Source organism: Apodemus sylvaticus, chromosome 19 (assembly GCF_947179515.1).
Source record: "Apodemus sylvaticus chromosome 19, mApoSyl1.1, whole genome shotgun sequence".
NCBI classification, from domain to species: domain Eukaryota; kingdom Metazoa; phylum Chordata; class Mammalia; order Rodentia; family Muridae; genus Apodemus; species Apodemus sylvaticus.
The window spans coordinates 1,342,203-1,348,927 of NC_067490.1; positions in this window are offsets into that span (position 1 = coordinate 1,342,203).

The window sequence follows — 6,725 nt, forward strand, 5'->3', positions numbered from 1 at the left end:
ACACATCACTTTCAAACAGGAGTGCTTCCTTCTACAGCCACACTCTACCTTCATTCTTTGGGATGAAAGGTGTGTGCCACCGAGTGTGGACCTAGGCTTTTCTTTGCCTGAAACTTGATCTATATCAGATGGCCTTAAACTCAGAGATCTGCTTGCCTCGGTCTCTTGGGATTGAAGGCATGTCTTTACTTCTGGAGAATCTCACAGTCCTAGAAGTTCTTTGGATGGGATCTCCAGCCAGAGCAGCAATGCTCTAAATTGAAATTTCTCTACAGTGGGTTTTACAAATTTCAGACTCTGCCCTTGCCTGGTATGAGGCAACCTCCATCCTCTTGGGGGTTCAGGGCCTACTCACTCCCTTCCTCTGATGGAGGAAGCTGTAGTGATGGACTGTGACCTGGGACTCTGTAATTAGCATAGTACCTATATTTATTCTCTCTTCTTCCTCTCTCTCTCTCTCTCTTTCTCTCTCTCTCTCTCTCTCCCTCCCTCCCTCCCTCCCTCCCTCCCTCTCTCGCTCATGGTTGTCTCTGGGGAAGTCAGTTGCTGTGTCTAAAGCAGTCTCAAGAGAGACATCTAGGTCAATCGGGACAGAGGACCCTTGGGGACAGCCAGCAGGAACCTGAACCCTTTCCAGCTGCCATATCTCATGTGACCCCAGCTCCAGTGAAGCCTTGAGGAGAAAACAACTGTGACCTGGGAGAGCTCCTAAGCCAGGCTCAGCCAAAAGCTCTTGATGTTACACACTGGGGATTTACCAGTGTCGTGTTGTCCTCAGATGCTGAGCTTGGCTGCTTTGGTACACTACAGCAGATAACTGAGAAGAGCAATTCTCCAACCATCTTCCTGTGGAGTTCCAAGGACTCTGAAAGCCACAGCTTTCAAGGAAGAGAATTATCCTGTCTTCAGTCTTCCCTACGATATTATAAGGCAGCATTCTTATATTCTTATCATGGTATTTCAATTTTAAGTGTTAGAGCAAGCTTTCGGTCCCCAGGTGAGCTCAGGGTTGGGGAAGCAAGATGGCAGTTCTCATTCCCATTTGGTAGTGTGATCCTGGAGAACCAACCAGCCTTGCCACTGTGGTAAAGGATACTAAAGTCCACGCAACCTGCAACTCAGATGCCGCCCGAATCCCAAATGGGGGGATGGTGCTGTTCATGCTGCTCCTGCTGCTGGCTGCAGCCCTGGCCTCACCCAGGCCCGCGCAGTGAGTGCCAGGTCAGGAGAGAAATGGCCTCTGCAGGGAGAGGCAGGGGCAGCATCGGGTAGGCAGAGTCCCTGCTTTGCCCTCCAGACCCTCTGCCCCTTCTACACCCTAGTCCCAGCCCGCCCCCCCCCCTGCTTCCCTCTCGGCCCACTCACCCACTGAGGGTCCCAGGAGGAGGTTGGGGTCTCACCATGCACTGTGCCCTCTCTGAAGTATTTCCATACCGTGATGTCCCAATCTGGCCTCAGGGATCCCAGGTATATAGTAGTTGGCTACATGAAAATCTGCTACATGGACGACTAGGACCTGGAGACTCTGAGATATGAGCTGTGAGCATGGTGGATGGAACAGGTGGGCCCGGATTGTTGAGAGATGGATGTGCAAGGAGAGCCAAGGACAGCCAGGGAACATTCAGGCTCTTCTCTGGCCACTACATACATAGTCAAGAGGGTAAGTTTCCACGGGTCAGAAGCTAAGTCTCTGAGGGTTCTTAGGTTCTGCAGAAATCTGAACCATGACTGGGTCTCCCATCTATTTTAAGGGAGGACATGAGAGGGTGTGGCCGCAGATGTAGGCTGAACTTCGAGGCCTTGAACAGGCTCTCACACCATCCAGGTGAAGTCTGGCTGTGATGTGAATTCGAACAGGTGCCTTCTCTGTGGATATGAGAAGTTCACAGTTCACCTAGGATTGCCTCAGTTCGCCCTGAACGAAGATCTGACAACATGGACAGTGATGGACACAGCGGCACGGATCATCCAGAGAAAACTGGTGCAGGCTGATGAGGCAGAAAGATACAGGACCTACCTGGAGAGTCAGTGCATGGAATCGCTCCTCAGATACTCGGAGCATGGGAAGGAGGAACTGCAGAGCACAGGTCTGAGGAGTCAGGCAACTCCTCAGTCTGCCTTTAGTCTGCGGCTCAGTCCTGAGGAAAAAGAAATCCCTCAGGACCTGGATATGAACAGGGCCAGGCCCAGCTGGGGTTCAGTAGGTTGTGGGCTTTTATGAGAAGGACTCGGCATGGTCTTATTCAGATAATGCTGGTATGCTCCTTCTTTGGGGTCCTGGCTTGTGACAGCCTAGAACTCAGGATCCAGAGACACTGTCTAGGGTTGGTGGGAAAGGAAGCTCTGCCTGCTGATCTGGGAGGAAAGCTATGAGAAAAGACACTGCATACCATTAATCCCAGCACTGGGAGGCAGAGGCAGGTGATTCTCTCATCTCTAAGCCAGTATAGTCATAGTGAATTCAAGGGCAACCAGAGCTACATAGAAAGATTCTGTTTCAAACAAACAAACCCCAAAACAAGCAAACAAAAACAAACAAAACACGGACAACAAGAACAAAAATCAACAACAAGAAAAAACCCACCACGGAACTGTAGGAAATCTTGCAGTCTCCACAGCTCCACCTCTGTGAGGCTTCTGAAGTGACCAGAATGGGGCACATTGACAGATCTAGAGAGCACTGTGACATGAGGGTGGCTCAGAAGGGCCTACAGTCAGGAGGGAGGAGGTGAGGGTGAGCTTCAAGGTGGGGTAACTGGAAAACCAAAAACTGGAAAACTGGAAAACACCATTCTAAATGTCTTGACTTCAGAAATCGCACATGTGAAGAGATACATTTGATTCGCATTCAGACCTTATACTGTGTATACAAGTGTGGAACTACCACAGGATAGCCCAAGAAATGTATACAGGTTTACAACTATCACAACTTTGTGAGGATAGCTCACAAAGATGGACAACTCCCTTTCATGCAACAGTTAATATAGAACTTGAAAGCCTGGTGTGGTTGTGCATGCCTTGGGCCCCAGCACGCTGGACACAGAGGCAGAATTGTAAGTTCAAGGCCAGCCTGATATGAAGTGAGTCCAGGATAACCAGTGATGGCTACACTGAGGAAAAACTCTCTCAAAAATAAAACAAAAAACAAAATGAAAGAAAGGAAGGAAAGAAGGAAGAAACAAAGAGAGAGAGAGAGAGAGAGAGAGAGAGAGAGACAGAGAGACAGAGAGACAGAAAAAAAGAAAGAAAAGAAAAAATGTGTTGGAGGCAGGGAGTTTCAACAGTTTACTGTCTTCCAACAGAGGGCGCCAAATCCAGCGTCTCCTTGGCACTCCAGTCAGCCCAACCAAAGAGAACAGCTGCTCCTGTATTCACTGCAGGAAGAGAGTGGCCAGCCTGAGGCAGACAGGCGCTGGTCACTCATGCCTTTAATCCCAGCACTTGTAGGGAGAGGCAAGCAGAACTCTCTGAGTTTGAGGCCAGCCTGATCTACAGAGTGAGATCCAGGACAGCCAGGACTGTTACACACACACACACACACACACACACACACACACAAACCCTATCTCAAAAATTCCAAACAAACAGACAGCAGCAACCCAGGAGGTGGAGGAGGCTCACTGCAGACAGGGGACCATCCTTGTGCCCAGTCCCTGTGTGTGCATTCCCAGATTCACTGAGGCTATTCGGGTCTCCTGGTTCCCATCTTTGTTCTCGGTGACTCACAGAGGCCACACCTGGCTACTAGGGTTGAGACAGACTGAGCAAAGGATGGGGAGGCGGCTGGAACGGCATGTCCTGCCACCAGACACTGAGACCTGCAGATTTGGGGCCCTGGAGTGAGGCCACTGCTTTAGGGATCTACCTTGAAGCCACGGAGGAAAGAAAAACTGGGTGCATCTGCTCTGGGGGGAACGGGAGCCGCAAGCAACAGAATCACCAGCAGGGGGCGGTGTGAGCTCTGAGTTTGTGAGTTCAAACTCACAAACTCACTCTTGGTGCAGCCCTGGAAGGCCAACCAACCACCCTGGCATAGAGATATTTGATGCAGTCAGAGCTGTCCACAGAGCTTTGAGGTTGGACTGGAGAGTGACAGCCTCATGTTTCCCGGTGGGAGAAGACAAGCTTTGCCTCGAATTCTCAGTTTGGAGCCCTGTGCCTTCTCAATGCAGTAATCACCCAGGCTACAGCCAGGAGAGCAGCCATCTAATAGAGAGCTCAAAGTCGGGGCTGGTGAGATGGCTCAGCGGTTAAGAACACTGACTGCTCTCCCGAAGGTCCTGAGTTCAAATCCCAGCAACCATATGGTGGCTCACAACCATCCATAATGAGATCTGACCCCTCTTCTGGTGTGTCTGAAGACAGCTACGGTGTACTTACATATAATAAATAAATAAATCGAGAGAGAGAGAGAGAGAGAGAGAGACCTCAAAGTCACTGCTCTTCCTGGACCTTGAAGACTGATCCAAGTCTCCTGTTCCTGCAAAACACAGCATCAATGCATAGGCAACACCTACCCTCCTACCCTCCACCCTGCCAGGAGCTGCCCCAAGCCTGACATTCAGCTGGGAGATCAGCCAGAATTCCATTCCTTGTCTCCACACCACACCACACCCTGACACACACACACACCACCGGGTGTTTGGGCTGCAGCACCTGCATCTGATGCATAAACTGCCACCTTATATACAGGATGCAGGAGCTGTCAAAGCAGTTACACAAGGCCCTGGGAACCACACCTGCTGCTGGGGTTTCAGCTTGGTCTACAGGAGCCAGTACCTCATGCCCAGAGAGGATCATGATCACTTAGCACTGACTTCAAAACGGCCACAAGTACATTCTAGAAGATCTGAGGGTCTCCTAGTACCTGGTTTGCATAAACCAGAGGACACTTCTCCCAGTAGCTTGGATTCAGTTTGTTGTACGTCTTGGGGACCATGGGCTGCTCATCTGGTCAGAACCTGTACTGAATTCACTCCCACTGGCTTTCTAGCCCTGGATCCCTGCAATTTCACCAAGTAAAAAGAGATATCCCTGAGACTCCCTAGAAGCACTGCAGACACATTTTGTTCCTACACAGCTTCAAGAAGGCCACCAACCTGCAAATGTCTTCGGACAGTCCATCTTGTGCCAGTGTGGGAGCCTGAGTCTCACTAGGGTATCCAGCTGCAGGAGCTGGTTCTGCATACCCAGCAGTCCTGATGCTTGTCACTGTCCCAAAAGAAGATAAGGACACAGATACTGAGGTCAAAGTTGACAGCAGAAAGATCTGCCCTCCTCTTCATCCTAGCTGCCCTCTGGGTGCCTTTCCTCATTAATGACCCCAGTTGCCAGAGTGAAGCCACAACTTGCTCTGGATGCTATGACCCAGATTACTGCTCTGAGCTGCCTGCAGGACTTGGAGTGAAAGGTGCCCTGCTGGTGTGACCACAGTGACTTCCTGCTCAGCAGCTCTGCTGATTGTACAAGTAAGAGTTGGTGTGGGAGAAAGGTTATAGCCATTCTCCACCTTTGCAGACCAGACAGTCTGGGAAAGAAGCAGACAGTGCCTGAGAACTCAGGCACCTTAGCCCTGACCAGGACATGGGCTTTCTCTGTCCCTCCTGTGTGTCAGCACTGCTGCTTCCTGCACCCCACATTGCCTGAGTGAGGATGCCTAACTCCCCAGGAGGTGTCTGAATGCTTTCCTTAGCATTTCAGAGCAGTACTCTGAGGTCTGAGGTCTGAGGTCTTGAGTTTGCATAGGAATCTGTGCAGTGAAGCCAGATGCCAGAGACTCAAGGAGGGAGTTGACTCCAGATGTGGACCTGGGTTTAGGGGGAGAATCCCAGGCAGGCTGGCCTCAGACATTTCTGTGTTGATGGGGAGCATAGGGATGCCTTGAGAGGCACAGAGAGTTTTCTGGGTGCATTGAAGGCAACAAACAAATCCCTCCAGGAAAAGGAGAATCAACTTGAGCAGCAGCTGAAGCCATTATCTGTTCATAAAAAGAGAAATAGGGGTAAGAATATATTCTACAGGGGTGTGGGGGAAGGGGGTGTCACAGTGGGCCCATGCAGAGGCATCTCTTCCCCTGAGGGACCAGACACATGAAGGTATAGTATAGAATAGAGTTTATTTAGTGCATGGGGAAGGGAGTTAAGGGGGTAGTAGAGGCAGAGAAAGGCAGAGTGGAGAGATTAGAAAAGTAGAGGCCGGTCATGAACACATGGAGAGAGGGAGAAAAGGAAGGGGGAAAGGAAGAGCCCAAGAGGGCAAGAGAGAAGCTAAGGGAGTAAGAGGGGCAAGAGAGAGAGAGAGGAGGGGCAAGCAGCCCCTTTTATAGTGGGCCAGACCTACCTAGCTATTACCAGATAACTGTGGGGTGGAGTTTACACAGAATCCAGAGAGGGAAAGAGACAGCCATGTTCCCAGATGCAAAGACAAAAAGGAAACACGAAGGCTGGACAAGGAGAGCAACAGGCCATGTTGATAGCGTGTGTGTGTGTGTGTGTGTGAGAGAGAGAGAGAGAGAGAGAGAGAGAGAGAGAGAGAGAGAGAGAGACAGAGAGATGGTATGAATGATGAGTGTGTGTTTGTGATTGTGAGTTTGTGTGAATGCATGTGTATGTGTGTGTGCTTGTGATTGTCTATGATCGTGTATGAGAGTGTGTGTGTGATTGTGCATGAATGTGTGCTTGAGTATTTGTGTGAGAGTGTGTGTGTGTTTGTAATAGTGTGTGAAT